Source organism: Canis lupus, chromosome 1 (genome assembly GCF_048164855.1).
Source record: "Canis lupus baileyi chromosome 1, mCanLup2.hap1, whole genome shotgun sequence".
Lineage (NCBI taxonomy): Eukaryota > Metazoa > Chordata > Mammalia > Carnivora > Canidae > Canis > Canis lupus.
In genome coordinates, this window is record NC_132838.1 from 1,167,741 (window position 1) to 1,181,361 (window position 13,621).

The window sequence follows — 13,621 nt, forward strand, 5'->3', positions numbered from 1 at the left end:
CTGGGTTCTGAGCCTCCACCTGGAGCTGCGGCATTTGGGTCGTGCCCATGAGCACAGCTTTTCTCTTACAGAATCATACAAAAGTTGTTTCATTTGGAAAAATGGACCTGAGACATAGCTGCCTGCCAGTGATGAAAGGGGCAGGGCTGAAAGAAGCGGTGGCTTCTCAGAGACTGCGAAGGTAGCTCCACTGAGGAAGGACCTGCTGCTATCTGTGGTCCTCGGTGTGCTTATGACATCCATGTGTGTGAAAGGACTTGCTTTACTGTGTTTGCAAGTTTCAGGCTTTTTTTTTTTTTTTTTAAGATTTTATTTATTTATTTATTCATGAGAGAGAGAGAGGCAGAGGGAGAAGCCGGCTCCCTGTGGGGAGCCTGATGCGGGACTTGATCCCAGGACCCCGGGTCACACCCTGGGCTGAAGGCAGATGCTCAACTGCTGAGCCCCCTGGGCGCCCCACAAGTTTCAGGCTTTGAGGAGGACTCAGCCTGCGGCCATGTGAACACCTGTACACCATGCAGGTTCTCTAGGCACTCTGCTGAACAGTGGCCCTTTGCTGGGGCCACACACTCTCAGAATGGCACATGTGTGGGAGTCTCACAAAAACCCTATGAAAAATATATTTTTATCCCTTTGCTTTTACAAAGGAGGAAATAAGCTCAGAGAAGTCTGAATTATCCAAAGTCACACAGCCAGTAAGATGAGTCAGGAACTTGCCATCGCACAGCCTTGTGTCCAATGACTCTGCCTTCCCATCAGTGTTGCGGAGACACCACTGGTCCAGACCCCTCCTGCCTCAGCCCAGCCCCATCCCTGGAAACTGCCTCCTTTTCATGCACAGTGAGTTCATCCTGGGATGTGACCTTGCTTCTCTAGAGGGCCAGGGTCCCAAGCTTCTCCTGGAGTGGATTTCTGCTTCTGATAAGTCCCATGAAGGCAGGGACAGACAAGAAACCTGGCCTGAGCAGTCACTCCAGTCCCCCGGCTCCACCTCTCCTAGCAGCCCGGTGTCCTGCCCCTGGACCTCTACTCCTAGAGTAGTCTACCTGCTGCACCTGCTGACAGCCTGTCTTTGTCCACGCTGTCAGAGGTCCAGGCGCCCCTTCCTCCCTGGGGAGTCTACTCCCAATGGGGCATCCTGGTGTTACATCCACAGGGTGTACTCGCTCCACCACTGGAGCTCTTGCACTCTTTTCTGCATTCCCCCCGGTACTAGCGTCGGTTCCTCCATTTACTACCCTCGCGGTTGTGATCAGGGATCAGGTCCTTCCAGGTCTCAGTAGCCTGGCCTTTACAATGGGACCAGTGACACTTCCCAGTGGCTCTTACTATTAAAGAGGAGAGCTTTTGCACAAAGCGTGGCACTGACCCTGTCTCCTCTGCCATGCTGGAAATCCCTGCCACACAGAAGCCACAGACTTGTCCCTAAGGCTCTACGTCCTCCACTCTCAGTGCTGCCCCAGCCCTGCATTAACCAGAGTCGGTGCCCCAGACACAGATCGCACATACGGACTGGTGTGCGTGTCTGTGAGCAGAGGAGCACACATGGGACCTACAGCACGCACACACTCACCAAGGTGATCCAGGTGTATTGGGTTCTCCGTCCTCAGCAGCCTCACAAAGGATGTGGTGCCCGTCTGAGCAGTTCTGTGGCTACTCGTGTCTGTGCCATCATCACTCCAGACTCCAGATCAGGGTGGGTGGATGGGGCACAGGAAGGGGCTGGGCTCTGTGCTCAGCTCCGCCCCATCTGACTCACAGGTCTGTGGCCTGATTTTAAACTGTCCCAACATGTCAGCCCAGGAAGTCGTCCCCTGGCGGGGTCCCACGCTCCAACAGATGCCACACGAGCATAACAGCCTGTGGTTCCTGATCATTCCCTAAGTGGGAGTCTTCCCACGGTTGTCTCTGTGGCCTACATGTGCACTCTTGCTCCCTGGCCCTGTCCCCAAACAGTCTGAGGTGCTTTCGTTACCACGCGGAAGTGTGCACCTGAGATCTTTCCTGTCTGCGGCTGTCTGGGCTCCTTTAGATTGTGCTGTGGGTGAGCTGCTCCTGTTCTCTCTACCTGGATAATTCTTTTCCTCATATACACAGTTTGAATTCGAGCCTGTGCTGCAGTTTCTATGTGTGCATTTCTTGGTTTGTAATTACACATTTGCGTGTGTGATTACTGTCAGGCCTGGGCTCTCAGACACCCTTCAGCCCCATGAAGATGCTCAGTACTGGCACCGGGTGCCACACGTGTCTGAAGTAAAATTTTGTTCGGTGAACAAATACTAAAACACACGCCCTAGCAGGGCCCAACAAGGGGCTCACTGGGATGTTTTCAGACTGATGTGCACATGACTCACTGGCAACGTAGTTGGGACAGAATTCTGACTCCCTAAGCCCTGGGGTCTGAGGTCACCGTCTCCAGCAGGTCCCAGATGCCCATGATACTAATGGTTCAGTGGACACACTTTGGGGAGGTTTTGAACCTGAGGTGCCTATGTGCAGCCCGAGAGTCCGGCTCCACTGGCTGCAGGTGGGGCAGGTATTCACGGCTCCGTGGGCTCTTGGCCTCAAGGATCTCACTGCATCCAGCTCGGCCTGTTTTCTCTCACTTCCGGTGTAGTAAGGGCCTCTGGGAGTCATTAAACCCTTTCCAATGAGGCATTTCTGATGGTGTAATTATACTCCATCCTAGGAATGGAGTTAACATTTTTTACTACTGTACGTATTTTGGTGAAGGTTTTCCTTGAAAATCTGTCTCTGATGACTTCCCCTGATTGGTCTCACCTGAGTGGCCTGGAGGCGGGGCCAGGTGCCCTCGGGGTCAGGTGCCCAGGTGAGGCAGCCCTGATGGGGGCGGGGCCTGAGTCGGAGGCCTGGCCTCACCCCAGCGCTTCAAGTGCCTTCTTTTGGGGGGGAACCTGGATGCAGGGCCCCTAGGGCTGGGAGGGGTGGTGCCCTGCAGGGAGAGCTCGGAAACCTGGATAATGGGGTAGATAACTAGGTGATGTGAGTGCATCATTTTAAGTCTGTGTTTGTTATGCGTTAAGGGACATAGTAACTCCCTGGATGCCCTTCAGGATATCTTTTATCCAAGATAACATTTTACACCAGAAAAGACCCTAGGAATCTGCATGCATCAGCCTCAGGCCTTAGTGGATGTCAGAATGAGGTTAGTGTCTAGGGTCCTCCCGGTTAATTGTGACCCCTCACAGTTAAAGCACTTTCAGGATCACTGAGGAGTCTGGCCCTGAAGGATTTTTTTTTTTTTTAAGTAAAATAGTGTTCTGATAAGACTTGCATTGATACAATGATGAGTAGAGTGGCTGTGGCAGCTGGCCTCCTGCCCTGCGTACTGGTCCTGGGGCTCCCAGCACCGCGTCCTGTGGTGGGCCAGGCTGAACACCAAAGCCCTCTAAACTCTGGGCTGCTTCTGGGGCTCACAGCAGGATGGAGTGCCCATTGGCTCCTCAGTATATTCTGTCCTTTGTCCTGTGGCACTTACCAGCTTCTGACACACTGTATGGTTTACAGCGGCTCCTTGTTTGTACTGTTTGCCCCCTGTCTTCCCCTCTAGGATATAAGCTTCATGAGGACAGGCCTTTTCTGTTTTACTCACCCTGCCCAGTGTATAGAGTACCTATTGTTTGGAGCCACTGCATACATATTTATTGGATGATAAGAGCAGGGGCCATGTACTGCACTAATTCAGTAAATGTATTTTTGTGCCTACTACATACCAGGATCGGGAAAAGAGGGTGTGGATAAAATGGAGACCATATTTTTCTTTTACAACTGCAAAGCCAAATGCAAGAAAATATTTGTTTGATGAATAAGTTCCCACTTGATAGTTTAGAGGAATGAGTTCACATACATGTTGCTTAATATGACACCTTCACAAGTGTCCTGCTGGTGTGCTAGTCCTGGGGGTTGCTGTCTGGTGAAAGGAAGCAGCAGCAAAAGCGAGTAATGCTTCTCAGACATTCTTCTCTTTAGAGTCAGTTCTACTCAGGGAAAGGATGTGAGCTAGGATGCAGGTAGGACATGGCCTCAGAGCCTCTTGGTGGATCCATCTGCCTGCAGCACATATATGGTGCCTACTGTGTGGTGCCTAGTGGAGGGCGCAGCCTGGTGACACTGACCCAAGGGCTCCTGCCCAAGTTTATCCAAGCAGAAGGCATGTGGTCAGAGTAACTGACTGCCCTTCCTTCCTGGGGGACTAATTTGGAAAGAAGGCCTTTCTTCAAGAAACACCTTCAGACAGCCCCTGGGTGTGGTTGAGACTCCGTGAGCTGTCTGAAGTGTAGTCACAAACTGGTTACCACAGAAATTGTTTTATGTGATTAAAGACCCCTCCATGTCACCTGTATACTCACCTGTTTGCAAATAGTCATTGGAACATTGCCTCCTTGGTTTTGATGGTGAAAACATCACCTTTGTACTGACATCCAGGGTGGAGGGTGGTGCTGATGGCTTCAAATCTAATACACGGGACAGAACTGGTGTGTGGCATGGGACCTGGTGTAGGACTTCATGCCCATATCTCCTCCCATGTTCCTGTTTTGAGACTGTCAGTCAATATCCATTTAATTAAAATTCTAGAATTTTATTTTAAAATAATAGAAGTTTAATTCATTAACTCAATGACAATTTGTGTGTAGGAACTATGCTAGTCTAGAACAAGCAGACCCTGCTCTCATGGGCTTGTAATCCAGTGGTGAGCTGTGGCATTTTGCTGCCGTCACTCATACAGTAATTATCAATTTGTGGCTGCGTGGGGTTTGGGAGGTGTCTTAGAAGTGACTCAGTTACTAAGCAAATTCTAACTGGACTCTGCCTTAATGCCTGACTCCTGTGGCCTTGCCTGGTGAATCTGTCAATACCTTGTCATATCCCTGTGAGGACCTTACAAACCAGGGCCTAGTGACTTAACCTTTCTCACTTCAGGGCCATCTGAGAGTTAGAGATACCTCCTCCACTAGACCACAAACATCCAGAAAAAGAATGTTTTCAAAATATAGCAGATAAACGAAAAAAAAGCACGGAGTTGACCAGTGTGGATAGTACACTATCATAAGTTTAGAAAAGAGGGAACATAGATAGAGTTCACACTGATTGCCATCACACGCCTTTTGAAGGGCACATACAGCTACAGTCACTGGTTCCTGTAGGGAGGGGACTAGGGGGCTGGGAGACTTCTTACTGAGTACCTATGTGGTTCTATCCCTATTCAAACCATAAAGAAAAACATACCAAACAGCATGTGCTTCCAATTTTTTTTTAAAAGCATGCATGTTAGAGAAGCCTCCAAGAGCATGTTCTCACACGGCACAGATGTCCCTATATGGGACCCTTGTGAACGAACCCAGGTATTGGACCAACCCCAGAACAGATGCACTCTCGTTCCAGATGGCACCTCAAAGCATCATTCCAGATGCTAGACCTTGATTTTCCTCCTCCTTTTTAATTTTTCTTTTCTTTTTTTTTTTTTTTTTTTTAAATCTTGAATGGATCTTGCTGGTTTCCTCATAGTAGCTGTGTTCACAGGCATGTGTGGCCAGCTTTTCTGACTGTGTCATAGGCAAAGACTACCTTGGTTTATATGCATAAGACGAAAGAAGCCCTTTTTAAAGGGGAAGATGAAGGAGGATAGAAATTCAGAATTAGACACCTTTGCCCTTCGATTTCCGTTTTTATGAAAACTACCCTGAGAGGAGAGGTAAGCTGGGGTGGGGGCAGTTGCATCAGATACTGTAGCAGCAGAGACCATGAGCCAGTTATTTCACCCCCTGCGTTGGAGCTGCCACCTTGTGAAGGGGATGAAGGGGTTCATGCATATCTCTCAAGTGGCTTGAGATGAAAAATGGTGTGCGTGTATTCCTGCCCCCATGAAATTGTTAGAAATACGAATATGTGTGAGCCCTAATCCTCAAGTGATGGAAAAAGTGAATAATTGGCCCTCCCTCTGCTCTTTGGGACATGCAGACACATCACATGGGGTTCAAGCCCGGATCACCCTCCCTGGCTGGAAAGACAGCAGCAGAAGGGGACTTGGTGAGAAGAAAGTGCTCCGTTAGATTGTCCTCTTCCCTTTGACTTTAGCCCTAACGGGAGGGATGACATTGAGCCAGAGCTGCTTGTTAGTCATCAGAAAACTGTGCCATTTTAGAGTTTTTAAGAAAATAGCACCTGAGTAAGTTTAAGAGGAAATCTAGGGACCGTGTTTTCCATTGTAGGAAGAATGACTTTAAGGTTTGCTTGAAGTGGCAGCAGCTTAGTGCTGCAGACTTCGAATAGCATCAGAAGCAGGAAATAGGGTCTTATTTCCAGCCTGGAATCGAGGTGTTCTGTGGCTGTGGGCAGATGTCTCACCCTCTCTGAGACCATCAGTATGGATGCTTGGGGTGGGGTGGGGGGGACACTTCCAGGGGGAAGCTTAAAATTTAGTCATGGACAGAACACAGCTAACCCAAACAAGCCTTATGTGCTCTGCAGTGTTCTGCATGTAACAGATTTTTAAAAAAATATACAGGAAAGTAGAGAGATCTCATTATGTATCAAGAAAATAAAAATTTTACATTTTTAATATTTTTAACCTGGAAAATAAGAATCATGATAGCAGTAATGGATAATCCTTGGAGTCACATGACATTGAATGATGAAAATAGATTTGTATTGCCAGAGCCGTGCAACTCTAGAAATATCATTCATATAAAGTTTGAGTTTCTGAATTGGAGAAGAGGGACTGAGGGCATTTTACAGTTTGGGGCCAGGGTGGAGATGGGTGTGAGAGAAGGCAAGTCCTACCCTGCTCTAAGAGCCTGCCCTCTGTCCTTAACCAGCTCAAACTGGAAGAGCTTGCCCTACCAGCTTGGACTAAGTCTGGCATCCTGTTTCTGCCCTGAAGACCCAGGAGTAATGGGGGGGGCTTCCCTACCTTCTTAAGTCTTTATCTTCTAAATCCATTTGTGCTCACAAGATATGCTTGGATACCTGGTCCCTTAGGGTTTCCTATATGCCGGGAGCAAAAGCAGAGCCTGCATTGAACCTGTTCAGTGTCAGTCTCTGGGGTTTCCATCAGCCTTCAATTGGCTACTTAAAAGAATTATTCTTTGAGGTGAAACTTTAAAAAAGCAGCAGCTCTATAAGCTATAATTCATATGAAATGAAATTCAAAAGTTTAAAGTATAAATTCAGTAGTTTTTTAGTATATTTACAGAGTTGCAGAGTCATTACCACTATCTAATTTTAGAACATTTTAATATTCTAACCCCCAAATGTTAATGTTAACCCCAAAAATAAACCTTCTCCCCATTGGCAGCCATTCTCAAACCCTTTTATACTGGTCCCTGGCAACCACTAGTCTGCTTTCTCTATGAATCTGCATGTTCTGTACATTTCATGTAAATAGACTCACACGGTTGCTGTGTTTTGTGTCTGGCACCTTTCACTTAGCATAATGTTTTCAAGGCTCATCTTTGTTGTAGGATCTATCAGTACTTCATTTATGGGGGCAGAGTAGACCAGGATCCCCTCATGAGAGCCTGGCAGGATCCAGGGAAAGCCAGCGGCCCCACACCCAGTCTTGCTGTGGGGTCAGTGTGCCTGACCAAGTAGAGGCTCCCAGCAGCTACAAATGTCGGAGGTAGGAAAACAAGCTGCCTCTGGAGTTGTTTTTTAATCAGAATAAACAAGTTACAAGCAAGCCAGGTATACTTTTTAAAAATATTTTTATTTATTTATTCATGAGAGACAGAGAGAGAGAGAAAGCCAGGTACAGTTTGACTTTCACTTCTACATACATCTATAGTTACATTTAATAATGCTCTTTATTTTTACCATGGATTCAAGTTAATGTAGTGTCCTTTTATTTCAGCCTGAAAGATAGCTTTAATACTTCTTGTAAGGGAGGTCTGCTGGTGGCAGATTCTTCCAGTTTTTGTATGTTTCAGACTATCTCATTTCTTCTTTGTTTTTGAAGGATAGTTTTGCTGGAGATAAAATTCACAGTTGACATTCTCCACCCACGACATTTTAGCCTCTGTGATTTCAGACAGGAAGTCAGTCATATTATTGAACGATCCTTTGAATATAACGAATTGTTTTCCTGCTTTTAAGATTCTCTCTTTGGCTTTGGGTCTTGACAGTTTGACTATGATACAGCTAGGTGTGGAACTCATTGAATTTATCTTAATTGTAGTTGGACTTTTGGATAGGTAGATTAAATTAATCAGATTTGTGAAGTTATGGACATCGTTTCTTCAAATATTCTTTCTGCCTTTTTCTCTCTAGTTAACCATCCAAAGTAAACATTTAAAAAACCTTTCACTGAGGAAGAAATGTTTAATGCTACAGGAGGCAAGTATAGCATCAGCTCCTTTGCTACTTCTTGCTGTGAATGTCAGCCCCGAGAAGCCATCTCACATCAGCAGGTAGATGGGACTGAGCACTCTGAAGGCATGCCACACCCCAGCTGCTTGACTCTCAACAGGTAATATGTTCCTGGGGATGTCTGGTAGCGTGCCACAGAGCTCTGAGGCTCTGTTCATTTCTCTTCATTCTTTTTTTCTTTCTGCTTCTTAGATTGTACAGTCTCAATTTACCCGTCCTCATGTTGGCTGATTCTTTCTTCAGCCAGCCACCTCTGATTGACGTCCCCACTGTCTCCAGAATTCTTCCATCTTGTGAAACCAAAACTCTTATCAATTAAGCAGTAATTTTCCAGCTCCTTGCAACCACTGCCTGCTTTCCATCTCCATGATCAGATGGCTGTAGGAACATCCTACAAGTGGAATCACAGCACATTGATCCTTTCGTGTCTGGCTTGCCTCACTTAGCATAGTATCCTCCAGTATCACCTCTGTCATTGCAGGTGCCACAGTGTCCCTCCATCTTATGGCTGAATAATGTTCCACTGTATGAATAGATACCATGTTATACTTAGGAGTTCTCTATATATTCTGAATATTATCCCTTTTTATAGGCTTTTACACTCTGTAAATAGTGTCTTCTTTTTTAAAAAAGATTTTATTTCTAATCCAATGATCTTGAGATCATGACCTGAGCCAAAACCAAAATTCAGATGCTTAACCAACTGAGCCACCCAGACGCCCCTCTGTGGCTAGTGTCATCTGATGCACAAAAGGTAGATTTCACTAAGACCAATGTCTGTTTCTTCTTCCTGTGCCTTTGGTGTTGTAGCCAAGAAATCATTGCCAGACCAGGTGTCCTGAAGCTTTTTCCTTAAGTTTTCTTTTTTTATTTTTTTTTAACATTTTTTTTTTAATTTTATTTATTTATGATAGTCACAGAGAGAGAGAGAGAGAGAGGCAGAGACACAGGCAGAGGGAGAAGCGGGCTCCATGCACCGGGAGCCCGATGTGGGATTCGATCCTGGGTCTCCAGGATCGCGCCCTAGGCCAAAGGCAGGCGCCAAACCGCTGCGCCACCTAGGGATCCCTTCCTTAAGTTTTCATCTAAGAATTTTATAGTTCTAAGTCCCACATTTATCCATTTTGAGTGACTTTTGGTAATGGTGTTACATAAGAATCCAATTTCATTGTGATAAAAGCATTTTATTTACAAATATATGTTGGCATGGGCCACTAGTCTTATATTTTTATCTCCCCATTACATTAGGTTACACAAGTTTTCTCTAAATGCAATAATTAGCAGGCAAAATTCATGGTCATATAATTCTTGGTGTACTTCTCAGAAATTGATAAAGTGAATTGTTCCAAGGATTGGGTAGGAAATCTTCCAGGTCCACTGGTTTCTAGTACTTTGCTTTCAACAGCATTGAAAGTTGCCCTAATCAAATTGTCAGCTAATAGATTATTAAAAATAATTTTAATGATAGACCACTTTATGATTATTTATTTTTGGCATATTACCTGTTGAGTGTCAGGCAGCTGGCGTGTGGCATGCCTTCAGAGTGCTCAGTCCTATCTACCTGCTGACGTGAGACAGCTTCTCAGGGCTGACATTTGAGGCAAGAAGTAGCAAAAAAGACGATGCTGTGCTTGCGTCTTCTGGCATTAAACGCTTTTCATTCAGTGAAAGATGTTTTAAATGTTTATTTTGGATGTTTAATGATTATTTATGAAATCTTGTAACTGTTCTAATCATGATAAAATCATTGTTATGACTCAGGCTAGAATCTTTTATACTGTAAGAAAATCTATGGTTTTTTTTTTTGTTTGTTTGTTTTTACTTTATAGTTTTGGTAAAATACACATATCATCTTAGCTAAGATTTACCATCTTAGCCAGTTTTTGAGCAGTTCAGCAGTTTTAATTTTTTTATTTTATTTTTTTAAGATTTATTTATTTATGATAGACATAGAGAGAGAGATTGAGGCAGAGACACAGGAGGAGGGAGAAGCAGACTCCATGCCAGGAGCCCAATGTGGGACTCGATGTCGGGACTCCAGGATCATGCCCTGGGCCAAAGGCAGGCGCTAAACCGCTGAGCCACCCAGGGATTCCAATTCAGCGGTTTTAGTTACATTCATATTGTTGTGTGTGTGATCCAGGACTCTTTCCATCTTGCAAAATTAAAACTTCATACCCACTGACAATGATGTAGAAATATTCTTCACAATGGCTATGTGAAAAAAAAAAAGTTTAATTCAATTTATCTGTTTTTCTTGCATAGAAGAGTGATAGGGTACTCAAGCATAAATTATCATGATAAAATATTAGGATTAAAACCTCTTGGGGCAATATAATAGAAATGATAGACCAAGCAGAACTCTAAAGGAACCCTGTAGAATTTCTGATGGTTATAAAAGAGCTTGTTTTTCCTGTTTTAAAATGCATGGTGGCAACATCAAATCACTCTGGCATTTAGATTTCATTGACTGTATTAAAAGATCATCTGATAAAATATTTATTTTTAAAAGAAATGTTTACAGTATGCTAGAAATTGTATCCTTTAAAAAACAAGATTTTATTAATTTATTCATGAGAGACACACAGAGAGAGGCAGAGACATAGGCAGAGAAGCAGGCTCCCTATGGGAAGCCCGATGTGGGACTCGATCCCTGGACCCTGGGATCACAACCTGAGCCGAAGGCAGATGCTCAACCACTGAGCCACCAGGCATCTCTAGAAATTATATCCTATTTACTTTGAAATATTTTTTTACTTTGAAATATTTTATTATATTTTATTATGAAAAATGTAGATGCTAGCTTAAAAATATATTATCCTTTTTATAGTGGTAGTTTTCAAAATTCTTTAGGAGGCATGTGGCATTTGAAGACAACTGCGTTTGTGTAGAGGGATGCCTAGGACAATGCCTGAACCAGCATCAGAGTTGGCTGGAGACCAGCCTGAAAGGTCGGAGACCCCCGCAGGCGTTTGGTCCCCAGGGAAGGTGGCAAGTGATGAGTGCATGTCACTTGCAGGCTGTCCCACGTTTGTCCCTGCAAACCAGCAGGATTCCACAGTGGGGGCTGCTCTGGGGAGACCCAGCCCCTCACTCCAAATCAGTTACCACTTCAAAGCTCAGTTCTCACTGAGGAGAGTTTTGAGAAAAGCTCTTATGGCTGGTGCTCTAGGTCAGCGGGCAAGTGAGAGACCATCCACTTCCTTCTCCTTGCACCCCAACCACAGCCATCACGTTTCCCTCAGAAGGACTAAGATCCAAAGAGTAGAGCAACCAGCAGAACAGACACAGTGTTTCAAATCATGTGTCTGATGAGGGAAACAAGCCCATCACAAAAAGACAAAACTATAGGATTGCAGTTGTTTGAAGGAGTTGGAGGTGTCATGGTCCTAGAGCCATGGCAGGAGACGGGGCTGGGGATGGTGCTGGGGATGGTGCTGGGGACAGGGCTAGGGACAGGGCCCAGCATCCATTTCTGACGGGACAGACTCAGCTTCACAGGAGGAAACGGCACGTGGACGGTGCGCATGTTCGCACAACGCTGTGAATGTGTTGCTGCCACTGAACTGTACACTTAAGAATGGTTAATACAGTAAATGTTATGTTTTGTGTATTTTGCCACAATAAAAAATAGGGAAAATGCTAACATCCCCTTTCCTATCTCTTTTTGCTAACTTTGGGTTCCATTCAGCATAGGAACCGTGTTTGCCGTCCTTCTGAATTAACAAGGTCAGCCTCATCAGCACCACTCAGACTTGCCTCCTGTCAGGAAGAAGTCTGGATTCATTTTCACTTCAGATCAACACATTAGGACATATTTTGAAGAAAACAACTAGAAGCAGTGAGAAGAAATGAGAGGTTCTTAGACCAAAGACAGGGCAGAAGCTGTGCAGAACAGGCTGGCTTGTGCGACATTTACTCACCACTTGCCAGGGATGTGGCCTGAGTCCTGCAGAGATGGGGGCAGCCGGCATCCCTTCATGGGGGCGCACCGGGGGGCTCTCAGCTGGAATCACCTCCCACCAATGACCTGGGAAAAGAGAGACACTTTCTTGTTTCACTGGACACAGTCCAACTTCCAACTCTCTTTATGTATTTAATGAAAAGAACATGGACACGAGTAAAAACTAATTGCTCCAGAAGTTAGTTTGCCTTAGATAGAGATGGCAGAGATGATGGCTTTTGTTGAAATAGATATTCATGATGTGATGACATAACCAAATCTGAACAAAACCACTTTAAATCTTGTAGGTGTGAACTCTTGAATCTTGAAAGGTTTGCTCACCCTGGGCCAGGAGGTGATGGTGCTCGGGATAAACACTGAGAAGATAATGCAGGAGGGATTTTGGGGTTGCTGTGCGGTGTTCACAGGCCCGGGCTCAGAGGGCGCCTCCTGCTGCGGCAGGGATGAGCAGAGCCTTGGTGAGCTCAGGGCCTTCCTCCCCTTACCCAGTGTGTGGGAGGCCCTGGGGCTTCTGCTTACTCATCCAAGGTGGCTTTTCTCAAACCAGTATTTTGGAACGTCTCACTGTTGTGCGCCTTTAAGTATTTTATCCCTGGGGCAATGCAGGATGGCTGAGGACTTGGTTTTCTTCTGCTTTTTGAAAAGGGAAACGGATCGGGAAACTGGTTCTCAGGGATCTGCAGACTTGGAGATTTGGAGATTGCCTTAAAATCAGAGGTTTCATGTGTTTGGTTCTCAGCCCAGCAGCACCAGCTTCTTCTGGGAACTTGTTGAAAATGCAGATTCTCGGGCTGGTCTCCAGGTCAGCCAAGTCCAGACCTCTGGGGCCTTCAGGTAGCTCTTATGCCCACCCAATTGGAAAGCCACACAGACCCATATGGTCTGAGTTGATTTGCCCTTGACTAATTGACATAACATCTAGATGATGTAATGACTCTTTTAGTATAAACATCAGACGTTTCATTTTTGTGTATTTTGGAACCCCTGTAATTAGTTTTCAGATATGTTGAAGAGCGCTGCATTTGTCCTGCCTGAGGAATAAAGGTCTCTCTTGCCAAGTGAGGAACAGCAAAACTCCAGAAAGCCTTAGGCCAGGCAGGCCGTGTGCCAGGGTCCCAGGATACTTTGGCCTGTGGGAGGTGACCCAGGGTCCTGTCCCAGCAGATAACTCTCGGCCCCGAGCCAGGGACTGTCAGGAAAGATGGGCCTGGGCATTCCCCAGAGCAGACAGAGCGAATACCAGCTTTTTAGGGAGAGAGACCTGCTCTGTGT

General features: G+C 45.6%; 1 protein-coding gene across 1 annotated transcript in view; it reads left to right on the plus strand.

The window, feature by feature from the left end:
• The window catches only part of PARD6G (par-6 family cell polarity regulator gamma), an 81,230-nt gene that overhangs the window by 9,818 nt on the left and 57,791 nt on the right, over positions 1-13,621 (plus strand). The gene's annotated exons all lie outside the window — the stretch shown is intronic.